Source organism: Rattus norvegicus, chromosome 1 (assembly GCF_021556685.1).
Source record: "Rattus norvegicus strain SHRSP/BbbUtx chromosome 1, alternate assembly SHRSP_T2T, whole genome shotgun sequence".
In the NCBI taxonomy this organism is placed as follows: Eukaryota; Metazoa; Chordata; class Mammalia; order Rodentia; family Muridae; genus Rattus; species Rattus norvegicus.
This window is the reverse complement of record NC_141534.1, coordinates 104,685,086-104,699,338: the sequence shown is the minus strand read 5'-3', so window position 1 is coordinate 104,699,338 and position 14,253 is coordinate 104,685,086. Positions and strand designations below refer to the sequence as shown.

Genomic DNA, 14,253 nt, shown 5'->3' with positions numbered 1-14,253 from the left:
AGCTATCCTAGGTTTTTTGTTATTCCAGATGAATTTGCAAATTGTTCTGTCTAACTCTTTGAAGAATTGGATTGGTATTTTGATGGGGATTGCATTGAATCTGTAGATTGCTTTTGGTAAAATGGCCATTTTTACTATATTAATCCTGCCAATCCATGAGCATGGGAGATCTTTCCATCTTCTGAGGTCTTCTTCAATTTCTATCCTCAGTGTCTTGAAGTTCTTTTTTTTTTTTTTTTTTTTTTCCGGAGCTGGGGACCGAACCCAGGGCCTTGCGCTTCCTAGGTAAGCGCTCTACCACTGAGCTAAATCCCCAGCCCCTTGAAGTTCTTATTGTACAGATCTTTTACTTGCTTGGTTAAAGTCACACCGAGGTACTTTATATTATTTGGGTCTATTATGAAGGGTGTCGTTTCCCTAATTTCTTTCTCAGCTTGTTTCTCTTTTGTATAGAGGAAGGCAACTGATTTATTTGAGTTAATTTTATACCCAGCCACTTTGCTGAAGTTGTTTATCAGCTTTAGTAGTTCTCTGGTGGAACTTTTGGGATCACTTAAATATACTATCATGTCATCTGCAAATAGTGATATTTTGACCTCTTCTTTTCCGATCTGTATCCCTTTGATCTCCTTTTGTTGTCTGATTGCTCTGGCTAGAACTTCAAGAACTATATTGAATAAGTAGGGAGAGAGTGGGCAGCCTTGTCTAGTCCCTGATTTTAGTGGGATTGCTTCAAGTTTCTCTCCATTTAGTTTAATGTTAGCAACTGGTTTGCTGTATATGGCTTTTACTATGTTTAGGTATGGGCCTTGAATTCCTATTCTTTCCAGGACTTTTATCATGAAGGGGTGTTGAATTTTGTCAAATGCTTTCTCAGCATCTAATGAAATGATCATGTGGTTCTGTTCTTTCAGTTTGTTTATATAATGGATCACGTTGATGGTTTTCCGTATATTAAACCATCCCTGCATGCCTGGGATGAAGCCTACTTGATCATGGTGGATGATTGTTTTGATGTGCTCTTGAATTCGGTTTGCCAGAATTTCATTGAGTATTTTTGCGTCGATATTCATAAGGGAAATTGGTCTGAAGTTCTCTTTCTTTGTTGTGTCTTTGTGTGGTTTAGGTATAAGAGTAATTGTGGCTTCGTAGAAGGAATTCGGTAGTGCTCCATCTGTTTCAATTTTGTGGAATAGTTTGGATAATATTGGTATGAGGTCTTCTATGAAGGTTTGATAGAATTCTGCACTAAACCTGTCTGGACCTGGGCTCTTTTTGGTTGGGAGACCTTTAATGACTGCTTCTATTTCCTTAGGAGTTATGGGGTTGTTTAACTGGTTTATCTGTTCCTGATTTAACTTCGATACCTGGTATCTGTCTAGGAAATTGTCCATTTCCTGAAGATTTTCAAATTTTGTTGAATATAGGTTTTTATAGTAAGATCTGATGATTTTTTGAATTTCCTCTGAATCTGTAGTTATGTCTCCCTTTTCATTTCTGATTTTGTTAATTTGGACGCACTCTCTGTGTCCTCTCGTTAGTCTGGCTAAGGGTTTATCTATCTTGTTGATTTTCTCAAAGAACCAACTTTTGGTTCTGTTGATTCTTTCTATGGTCCTTTTTGTTTCTACTTGGTTGATTTCAGCTCTGAGTTTGATTATTTCCTGCCTTCTGCTCCTCCTGGGTGTATTTGCTTCTTTTTGTTCTAGAGCTTTTAGGTGTGCTGTCAAGCTACTGACATATGCTCTTTCCTGTTTCTTTCTGCAGGCACTCAGCGCTATGAGTTTTCCTCTTAGCACAGCTTTCATTGTGTCCCATAAGTTTGAGTATGTTGTATCTTCATTTTCATTAAATTCTAAAAAGTTTTTAATTTCTTTCTTTATTTCTTCCTTGACCAGGTTATCATTGAGTAGAGCATTGTTCAATTTCCACGTATATGTGGGCATTCTTCCCTTATTGTTATTGAAGACCAGTTTTAGGTCGTGGTGGTCCGATAGCACGCATGGGATTATTTCTATCTTTCTGTACCTGTTGAGGCCCGTTTTTTGACCAATTATATGGTCAATTTTGGAGAAAGTACCATGAGGAGCTGAGAAGAAGGTATATCCTTTTGCTTTAGGATAGAATGTTCTATAAATATCCGTTAAGTCCATTTGGCTCATGACTTCTCTTAGTCTGTCGACATCACTGTTTAATTTCTGTTTCCATGATCTGTCCATTGATGAGAGTGGGGTGTTGAAATCTCCCACTATTATTGTGTGAGGTGCAATGTGTGTTTTGAGCTTTAGTAAGGTTTCTTTTACATATGTAGGTGCCCTTGTATTTGGGGCATAGATATTTAGGATTGAGAGTTCACCTTGGTGGATTTTTCCTTTGATGAATATGAAGTGTCCTTCCTTATCTTTTTTGATGACTTTTAATTGGAAATTGATTTTATTTGATATTAGAATGGCTACTCCAGCTTGCTTCTTCTGACCATTTGCTTAGAAAGTTGTTTTCCAGCCTTTCACTCTGAGGTAGTGTCTGTCTTTGTCTCTGAGGTGTGTTTCCTGTAGGCAGCAGAATGCAGGGTCCTCGTTGCGTATCCAGTTTGTTAATCTATGTCTTTTTATTGGGGAGTTGAGGCCATTGATATTGAGAGATATTAAGGAATAGTGATTATTGTTTCCCTTTATATTCATATTTGGATGTGAGGTTATGTTTGTGTGCTTTCATTCTCTTTGTTTTGTTGCCAAGACGATTAGTTTCTTGCTTCTTCTAGGGTATAGCTTGCCTCCTTATGTTGGGCTTTACCATTTATTATCCTTTGTAGTGCTGGATTTGTAGAAAGATATTGTGTAAATTTGGTTTTGTCATGGAATATCTTGGTTTCTCCATCAATGTTAATTGAGAGTTTTGCTGGATACAGTAACCTGGGCTGGCATTTGTGTTCTCTTAGGGTCTGTATGACATCAGTCCAGGATCTTCTGGCCTTCATAGTTTCTGGCGAGAAGTCTGGTGTGATTCTGATAGGTCTCCCTTTATATGTTACTTGACCTTTTTCCCTTACTGCTTTTAATATTCTTTCTTTATTTTGTGCGTTTGGTGTTTTGACAATTATGTGACGGGAGGTGTTTCTTTTCTGGTCCAATCTATTTGGAGTTCTGTAGGCTTCTTGTATGTCTATGGGTATCTCTTTTTTTAGGTTAGGGAAGTTTTCTTCTATGATTTTGTTGAAGATATTTACTGGTCCTTTGAGCTGGGAGTCTTCACTCTCTTCTATACCTATTATCCTTAGGTTTGATCTTCTCATTGAGTCCTGGATTTCCTGTATGTTTTGGACCAGTAGCTTTTTCCGCTTTACATTATCTTTGACAGTTGAGTCAATGATTTCTATGGAATCTTCTGCTCCTGAGATTCTCTCTTCCATCTCTTGTATTCTGTTGGTGAAGCTTGTATCTACAGCTCCTTGTCTCTTCTTTTGGTTTTCTATATCCAGGGTTGTTTCCATGTGTTCTTTCTTGATTGCTTCTATTTCCATTTTTAATTCCTTCAACTGTTTGATTGTGTTTTCCTGGAATTCTTTCAGGGATTTTTGCGATTCCTCTCTGTAGGCTTCTACTTGTTTATTAATGTTTTCCTGTGTTTCCCTAAGTGTGTTCATGTCTTTCTTGAATTCCTCCAGCATCATGATCAAATATGATTTTGAAACTAGATCTTGCTTTTCTGGTGTGTTTGGAAATTCCATGTTTGTTTTGGTCGGGGAATTGGGCTCCGATGATGGCATGTAGTCTTGGTTTCTGTTGCTTGGGTTCCTGCGCTTGCCTCTCGCCATCAGATTATCTCTAGTGTTACTTTGTTCTGCTATTTCTGACAGTGGCTAGACTGTCCTATAAGCCTGTGTGCCAGGAGTGCTGTAGACTTGTTTTCCTCTCTTTCAGTCAGTTATGGGGACAGAGTGTTCTGCTTTCGGGCGTGTAGTTTTTCCTCTCTACAGGTCTTCAGCTGTTCCTGTGGGCCTGTGTCTTGAGTTCACCAGGCAGCTTTCTTGCAGCAGAAAATTTGGTCTTACCTGTGGTCCTGAGGCTCAAGTTCGCTCGTGGGGTGCTGCCCAGGGGCTCTCTGCAGTGGCAGCAACCAGGAAGACCTGTGCCGCCCCTTCCGGGAGCTTCAGTGCACCAGGATTCCAGATGGTCTTTGGCTTTTTCCTCTGGCGTCCGAGATGTGTGTGCAGGGAGCAGTCTCTTCTGGTTTCCCAGGCTTGTCTGCCTCTCTGAAGGTTTAGCTCTCTCTCCCACAGGATTTGGGTGCAGAGAACTGTTTATCTGGTCTGTTTCTTTCAGGTTCTGGCGGTGTCTCTGGCAGGTGTCCTGCTGCTCCTGGGCCCTCCCCCACGGGAGCCCAGAGGCCTTATACAGTTTCCTCTTGGGCCAGGGATGTGGGCAGGGGTGAGCAGTGTTGGTGGTCTCCTCCGCTCTGCAGCCTCAGGAGTGCCCACCTGACCAGGGGGTTGGGTCTCTTTCTCACCGGGTCTGGGATCAGAGAGCTGCTGCGGGCCAGGATCCGCGGGTGTGGGACTTCCGGTAAACACAGAACATGCCCGGTCCTAGAGAAATTCTGCTTCCGTGTGTCCCAAGCTCACCAGGCAGCTTTCTTGCAGCAGAAAATTTGGTCTTACCTGTGGTCCCGAGGCTCAGGTTCGCTCGTGGGGTGCTGCCCAGGGGCTCTCTGCAGCGGCAGCAACCAGGAAGACCTGTGCCACCCCTTCCGGGAGCTTCAGTGCACCAGGGTTCCAGATGGTCTTTGGCTTTTTCCTCTGGCGTCTGAGATGTGTGTGCAGGGAGCAGTCTCTTCTGGTTTCCCAGGCTTGTCTGCCTCTCTGAAGGTTCAGCTCTCCCTCCCACGGGATTTGGGTGCAGAGAACTGTTTATCCTATCTGTTTCTTTCAGGTTCCGGCGGTGTCCTCATTTTAACTCTTAAAGATACCCTGCATGCAGTCCAGACACCACCTGGACATGAAGGGAACCATTCAACAGTTCTCTGCACCCAAATCCCGTGGGAGGGAGAGCTAAACCTTAACAGGGACAGACATGCCTGGGAAGCCAGAAGACACTACACTGTGCCCACATATCTGACTCCAGAGGAAAATACCTTATGCCATCTAGGACCCCGGTGCACGGGGGCCACAGGAAAAGGCGGCGCAGTCCCTCCTGGTTGCTGCCCTCATAGAGAGTTGAAAAGCAGCCCCCCACTAGCAACATGAGCCGGGGACCACAGGTAAGATCAACATTTCTGCTCCAAGCGACCTGTCAGGTGGACTCAGGACACAGGCCCACAGGAACAGCTGAAGACCAGTAGACAGGAAAGACTACATGCCTGAAAGCAGAACACTCTGTTCCCATAACTGGCTGAAAGAAAACAGGAAAACAGGTCTACATCACTCCTGACACACAGGGCTATAGGATGGTCTAGCCACTGTCAGAAATAGCAGAACAAGGTAACACCAGAGACAACATGATGGCGAGAGGTAAGTGCAGGAAGCCAAGCAACAGAAACCAAGATTACATGGCATCATCAGAGCCCAATTTTCCCACCAAAGCAAACACTGAAAACCCAAACACACCAGAAAAGCAAGATCCAGATTAAAAATCACATTAGATCATGATGCTGGAGGACTTCAAGAAAGACATGAAGAACTCCCTCAGAGAAATGCAGGAAAACAGCAATAAACAAGTAGAAGCCTATAGAGAAGAATCACAAAAATCCCTGAAAGAATTCCAGGAAAACACAGTCAAACAGGTGAAGAAATTAAAAATGGAAATAGGAGCAATAAAGAAAGGACACAGGGAAACAACCCTGGATATAGAAAACCAAAGGAAGAGACAAGGAGTCATAGATACAAGCATCACCAACAGAATACAAGAGATAGAAGAGAGAATCTCGGGAGCAGAATATTCCATAGAAATCATCAACACAACAGTCAAAGATCATGTAAAACAGAAAAAGCTACTAGTCCAAAACATACAGGAAATCCAGGACTCAATGAGAAGATCAAACCTAAGGATAATAGGTATAGAAGAGAGTGAAGACTCCAGCTCAAAGAACCAGTAAATATCTTCAACAAAATCATAGAAGAAAACTTTCCGAACCTAAAGAAAGAGATGGCAATAAACATAAAAGAAGCCTACAGAACTCCAAATAGATTGGACCAGAAAAGAAAATCCTCCCATCACATAATAATCAAAACAGCAAATGCACAAAATAAAGAAAGAATATTAAAAGCAGTAAGGGAAAAATGTCAAGTAACATATAAAGGCAGACCTATCAGAATCACACCAGACTTCTCGCCAGAGACTATGAAAGCCAGAAGATCCTGGACAGATGTCATACAGACCCTAAGGAAACAAAAATGCCAGCCCAGGTTACTGTATCCAGCAAAACTCTCAATTAACATAGATGGAAAAACCAAGATACACCATGACAAAACCAAATTTACACAATATCTTTCTACAAATCCAGCACTACAAAGGATAATAAATGGCAAAGTCCAACATAAGGAGGCAAGCTACACCCTAGAAACTTGGCAACAAAACAAGGAGAAGAAAAGCACACAAACATAATCTCACATCCAAATATGAAAATAACAGGAAGCAATAATCACTATTCCTTAGTATCTCTCAAAATCAATGGTCTCAACTCCCCAATAAAAAGACATAGATTAACAAACTGGATACACAATGAGGACCCTGCATTCTGCTGCCTACAGGAAACACACCTCAGAGACAAAGACAGACACTACCTCAGAATGAAAGCCTGGAAAACAACTTTCCAAGCAAATGGTCTGAAGAAGCAAGCTGGAGTAGCCATTCTAATATCGAATGAAATCGATTTTCAACTGAAAATCTTCAAAAAAGATAAGGAAGGACACTTCATATTCATCAAAGGAAAAATCCACCAGAATGAACTATCAATCCAAAATATCTATGCTCCAAATACAAGGGGACCTACATACATAAAAGAAACCTTACTAAAACTTAAAGCATTTTATTTTACTAAAAAAAAAGCAGGAGATCTCCCCCCTCTCATAAATGGACAGATCATGGAAACAGAAATTAAACAGAGACATAGACAGACAAAGAGAAATCATGAAACAAATGGACTTAACAGATATTTATAGAACATTCTATCCTAAAACAAAAGGATATGCCTTCTTCTCACCACCTAATGGTATTTTCTCCAAAACTGACCATATAATCAGTCATAAAACAGGCCTCAACAGATACATAAAGATAGAAATAATCCCATGCGTCCTATCAGACCACCCCGGCGAAAGCTGGTCTTCAATAACAGTAAGGAAAGAAAGCCCACATATACATGGAAGTTGAATAATGCTTTACTCAATGATAACCTGGTTAAGGGAGAAATAAACAAAGAAATTAAAGACTTCTTAGAATTTAATGGAAATGAAGGGACTACATACCCAAACATATGGGACACAATGAAAATTGTGCTAAGACAAAAACTCATAGGTCAGAGTGCCTGCAGAAAGGAACAGGAGAGAGCATATATCAACAACTTGACAGCACACCTAAAAGGTCTAGAAAAAAAAGAACCAAACACACCCTAGAGGAGTAGAAGGCAGGAAATAGTCAAACTCAGAGCTGAAATCAACCAAGTAGAAACAAAAAGGAGTATACAAAGAATCAACAGACCCAAAAGTTGGGTCTTTGAGAAAATCAACACGATATATAATCCCTTAGCCAGACAACAAGAGGACACAGAGAGTGTGTATAAATTAACAAAACCAGAAATGAAAAGGGAGACATAATTACAGAATCAGAGGAAATTCAAAAAATCATCAGATCCTACTAAAAAAGCCTATACTCAACAAAACTTAAAAATCTTCAGGAAATGGACAATTTCCTAGACAGATACCAGGTACTGAAGTTACAGATAAATCAGGAACAGATAAACCATGTAAACAACCCCATAACTCCTAACGAAGTAGAAGTAGTCATTAAAGGTCTCTCAACCAAAAAGAGCCCAGGTCCAGACGGGTTTAGTGCAGAATTCTATCAGACCTTCATAGAAGACCTCGTACCAATACTATCCAAACTATTCCACAAAATTGAAACAGATGGAGCGCTACCAAATTCCTTCTATGAAGCCACAATTACTCTTATACCAAAACCACACAAAGACCCAACAAAAAAAGAGAAATTCAGACCAATTTCCCTTATGAATATTGAAGCTAAAATACTCAATAAAATTCTGGCAAACCGAATCCATGAGCACATCAAAACAGTCACTCACCCTGATCAAGTAGGCTTCATCCCAAGCATGCAGGGATGGTTTCATATATGAAAAACTATCAACGTAATACACTATATAAACAAACTGAAAAGTAAAAACCACATGATCATTTCACTAGATGTTGAGAAAGCATTTGACAAAATTCAACACCCCTTCATGATAAAAGTCCTGGAAAGAATAGGAATTCAAGGCTCATACCTAAACATAGTAAAAGCCATATACATCAAACCAGTAGCTAACATTAAACTAAATGGAGAGAAACTTGAAGCAATCCCACTAAAATCAGGGACTAGACAAGGCTGCCCACTCTTTCTCTACTTATTCAATATAGCTCTTGAAGTCCTAGCCAGAGCAATCAGACAACAAAAGGAGATCAAAGGGATACAGATTGGAAATCAAGAAGTCAAGATATCACTATTTGCAGATGATATGATAGTATATTTAAGTGATCCCAAAAGTTCCACCAGAGAACTACTAAAGCTGATAAACAACTTCAGCAAAGTGGCTGGGTATAAAATTAACTCAAATAAATCAGTAGCCTTCCTCTACACAAAAGAGAAACAAGCCGAGAAAGAAATTAGGGAAACGACACCCTTCATAATAGACCCAAATAATATAAAGTACCTCGGTGTGACTTTAACCAAGCAAGTAAAAGATCTGTACAATAAGAACTTCAAGACTCTGAAGAAAGAAATTGAAGAAGACCTCAGAAGATGGAAAGATCTCCCATGCTCATGGACTGGCAGGATTAATATAGTAGAAAGGCCAATTTACCAAAAGTGATCTGCAGATTCAATGCAATCCCCATCAAAATACCCATCCAATTCTTCAGAGAGTTAGACAGACGAAATTGAAAATTCATCTGGAATAACAAAAAACACAGGATAGCTAAAGCTATCCTCAACAATAAAAGGACTTCAGGGGGAATCACTATCCCTGAACTCAAGCAGGATTACAGAGCAATGGTGATAAAAACTGCATGGTATTGGTACAGAGACAGAAAGATAGACCAGTGGAATAGAATTGAAGACCCAGAAATGAACCCACACCTATGGTCACTTGATTTTTGACAAAGGATCCAAAACCATCCAATGGATAAAAGATAGCATTTTCAGCAAATGGTGCTGGTTCAACTGGAGGTCAGCATGTAGAAGAATGCAGATCGATCCATGCTTATCACCCTGTACAAAGCTTAAGTCCAAGTGGATCAAGGACCTCCACATCAAACCAGACACACTGAAACTAAGAGAAGAAAAAGTAGGGAAGCATCTCAAACAAATGGTCACTGGAGAAAATTTCTTGAACAAAACACCAATGGCTTATGCTCTAAGATCAAGAGTCAACAAATGGGATCTCATAAAATTGCAAAGCTTCTGTAAGGCAAATGACACTTTTGTTAGTACAAAAGGGCAACCAACAGAGTGAGAAAATATCTTTACCAATCCTACAACAGATAGAGGCCTTATATTTAAAATATACAAAGAACTCAAGAAGTTAGACCCCAGGGAGACAAATAACCCTATTAAAAATGGGGTTCAGAGCTAAACAAAGAATTCACTGCTGAGGAATGCCTAATGGCTGAAAAACATCTAAAGAAATGTTCAACATCTTTAGTCATAAGGGAAATGCAAATCAAAACAACCCTGAGATTTCACCTCACACCAGTGAGAATGGCTAAGATCAAAAACTCAGGTGACAGCAGATGCTGGCGAGGATGCAGAGAAAGAGGAACACTCCTCCACTGTTGGTGGGATTGCAGACTGGTACAACCATTCTGGAAATCAGTCTGGAGGTTCCTCAGAAAATTGGACATTGAACTACCTGAGGACCCAGCTATACCTGTCTTGGGCACATACCCAAAAGATGCCCCAACATATAAAAAAGACACGTGATCCACTATGTTCATAGCAGCCTTATTTATAATAGCAAGAAGCTGGAAGGAACCCAGATGCCCTTCAACAGAGGAATGGATACAGAAAATGTGGTACATCTACACAATGGAATATTACTCAACTATCAAAAACAATGACTTTATGAAATTCATATGCAAATGTAGGGAATGGAAAATATCATCCTGAGTGAGGTAACCCAATTTCAAAAAAACACACATGGTATGCACTCATTGATCAGTGGATATTATCCCAAATGCTTGAATTACCCTAGATGCACAGAACACATGAACCTCAAGAAGGGTGACCAAAATGCGAATGCTTCACTCCTTCTTTAAAAGGGGAACAAGAATACCATTGGGAAGGAATAGGGAGGCAAAGTTTAGGACAGAGGCAGAAGGAACACCCATTCAGAGCCTGCCCCACATGTGGCCCATCATATACAGCCACCAAACTAGATAAGATGGATGAAGCAAAGAAGTGCAGGCCGACAGCAACCGGATGTAGATCTCTCCTGTGAGACACACCCAGAATACAGAAAATACATAGGTGAATGTCAGCAGCAAACCACTGAACTGAGAACAGGACCCCCGTTGAAGGAATCAGATAAAGGATTGGAAGAGCTTGAAGGGGCTCGATTTCCCATATGAACAACAGTGCCAAGCAACCAGAGCTTCCAGGGACTTAGCCACTACCCAAAGACTATACATGGGTTGACCCTCGGCTCCAACCTTTTAGGTAACAATGAATAGCCTAGTAAGAGCACCAGTGGAAGAGGAAGCTCTTGGTCCTGCCAAGACTGAACCCCCAGTGAACATGATTGTTTGGGGGAAGGTGGTAATGGGGGGAGGATTGGGAGGAGAAGCCCATACAGAAGGGGACAGGGGTGGTTAGGGGGATGTTGTTCTGGAAACTGGGAAGGGGAACAATAATCAAAATGTAAATAGAAATACTCAAGTGAATAAAGATAAAAAATGATGCTAATATAATATTTTGGGAAATTAAAAAAATAGATATACTGCCACGATATCTTCACTGAGAAATATATATGGCAAAGCTCAACTTTTCACTTTGAAGATATTGTGAAGAATCCTGTGAGGCAATGTGGTACATAAATTCCATATTAACATAAGGTTTGTTTCTTGTTACTGACACTTCATTAATTAAGAACCCTTATTCAGGTTTTAATATTTATCTCCAGACATAGAAAAATATTCTCTTTCTTGTTTATTGTTAACGTAGTCTAGAACTTAGGATGTCAAATTTGAGACAGATGCTTGACTCCAACCATTGGACTGAGAATGGGGTTCCCAATGTAGGAGTTAGAGAAAGGACTGAAGTAGCTGAAGGGGTTTTCAACCACATAAGAATAACAACAATAGCAAACAACTAGAAAACTCAGAGCTCCCATGTTCTAAACCACCAACAAACGAGTACACATGGTGCAACCACTGGCTTCAATCCCATATGTATCAGAGGATGGCCTTGTCAAGCACCAATGAGAGGAGAGGCCCTTGGTCCTCTGTAGTCTAGATGCATCAGTGTAGGGGAATGACAGTATGGAGAGGCAGTGGGTAGGTAGGTGTGGCAGCACCCTCAAAGAAGGAGGGGGAAATGGCATAGGGGGATTCCAGAGGGAAAACCAGGAAAGGTGTTTGAAATGTATTAAGAAAATATCCAATTTTAAAGAAAGTTAAAAAAAAGAGAAATAATAAAAAAATGCCACATGGCTGACATTACAATACAAAGGAAGAAGTATCACCTGCCAGTGTGAGAATACCATTCCTTCTTCATTAGCATATGATTGTGTCTGTATTTGTTGAAGATTTAACTCATGGAGACTATAGGCCACAGCATACACAGCATTGTATATATTGTAGCCTTCTTCATTCATAGTTGGGTCAAAAATGTGTCTGGGAACTAGTTCCAAAGAAGCATTGGGTTGGCAGTTCTCCAAAAGTTGACAGTCAAACTTAGAAAATGAGCACTTGAAAAACAAAAACCAAAATTTAGGAAGATAATCATCTTTTGGGTATTTGTAAGGATTAACTGTTTGAATAAAATTCATAAACTCAATCATATCTTCATGGCAGTATGAAAAAAATGAGACTCCCATGAAAAGACTCTAACATAAAATAATCAGAATGGCTATCAACATCCCAGGAAAAGTTCAAGACCCAAACTTTCCATGTAACTAACAGTTGTGCAATATGCCGAATTAACCCTTCTACAGAAATGATGTCCCCATAAATAAGTATCACATTTGCTGATGATTCCTCAATCTTCTCCATATTTTTCCATAATGCATTGGAAAATGCATTCCATGTGCCAGGGATCATTTTCAAAAAAGCTATGCAGATGTTATTGCTCTCCATATTTTCTCTCAAGTCTGATAGAAACTGAGTACCTCTGTGGTCATCTGGGAGCATCAGACCAACCCAGGACCAGCTGAAATGAAGCATCAAAAGGACTATCACAAGTGACAGAGATGTGTCCTTGGGAGCCATCTGATAGCGTGAATTAAATTGACCTTGGTCATTCAAGATAGAATCAAAAGGCCCAAAAGTGAGCTGAAGAGATAATAAAATACATTGCCATGAAATACAATCTCAGATCAAAATCAACAGATGGAAACAGAATTCAAGATGAAGATGGGCTTATTTGTAAACTCACTACATTTTTTTCTCTACAAAAATTGCTGACAGTCTTCCAGTTCCAATAACCTAGCTGGTCTTTCCCACTTCTCTGTTCATTCTATTTTAAGAAATGGAAATATGGGTCTATTAAATATCTTCATACTTTTCTTTGATAGGTCATTAAATCCAGTACCCCTATTTTACATTTTCAGATACCTATAATGCCACAAAGGATATTTTTCTCCTAGTTCTTACATCCCATTCCTCACCTGAGGTATTTTGTAGAGTTGTAGCAGTGTTCCAATGTGGGCAGAGGCTGACCATGATGGTCCTGTGAGTACAGCAGGTGACTTTCTCTTGTGCCCACAGTCACAGTTAGGAAGGGGACTGATTATCCCCGTACGCCAAAGAAAGGCACTATAAAAAATATTCTTTTCAGTATACAGAATATTATAGACATCATATCCAAGAGTTGTATTGGGTAGAAGATCAGGGTTTCTGTTGATCTCTTCAATGGCAAACATCAGGGCCAGAACAAACTTGCAGTTCTTAAATTTATACCTGCACAGATTTCACAAAATTACACAGGAAGAAATCATAGACCATACAACCTTTCTATTTGGTGTAAATGTAAATGTAAATGTTTCTATGAAATCATTATTTTAGTATCTTCTCATGAATGATTGGAATGAAAATGGAGATTTTAAGCAGATGAGGTTAGTAATATCCTACACTCATTCATTATGGTGCATGAGATTCTAGGTTATCATTATATTGCTTTATTTATCTTTAATGTGTGGAAAAATTAAAAAAAAACTCCATGAATAAGGAATTAGGTCCTGAAAAACAGCAGAACTCTTGTCTGGAACTTGGCTTTTCAGTTTCTTCAGTTATTGAAGGACAATATGTCTTGATCCAATCTCCCACTTTTCTGTAACAATACCCACCTTAAAATTAGCAAAAAATTAATTCAAATAATATATCACCACAGGTGTCATTTCTAAGACTTTTTAATAGGGTGGTCTGGAACATACTATGTAGAACAGGCTGATCTTGAAGTAATGAAGATATTCTTGACTCTGTCTCTTGGTTAATGGGATTAATTAATGTGAAACCACACCCAAATTTATTTCACCTTTGTGTGTGTTCATTAGTTTTGTATAACACTTATGTAGATGTGAGGTTTTGTGTAGGTATAGATTCATCAGTTTCATGAACTATGAGTCCAAGGCAGAGAAGGACATCCAGGGTCAGTTCAGGCTATCCACATGATTTCACGTGGAGTCTCTTAATTTGCTTAATTATTGATTGACTGACTAACTTATTTGATTGACTGAGACAGGTTCTGAACATGTAGCCTTGGCTGGCATGGAACACACTTTGTAAACAAATTTGACCTCAAAATCATGAAGACTTTCTGCCTCTCCTTTCCCAGT

General features: G+C 39.8%; 1 pseudogene; it reads right to left on the bottom strand.

The window, feature by feature from the left end:
• Vmn2r116l-ps12 (vomeronasal 2, receptor 116 like, pseudogene 12) overlaps positions 1-14,253 on the bottom strand; it is a 92,685-nt pseudogene that overhangs the window by 57,145 nt on the left and 21,287 nt on the right.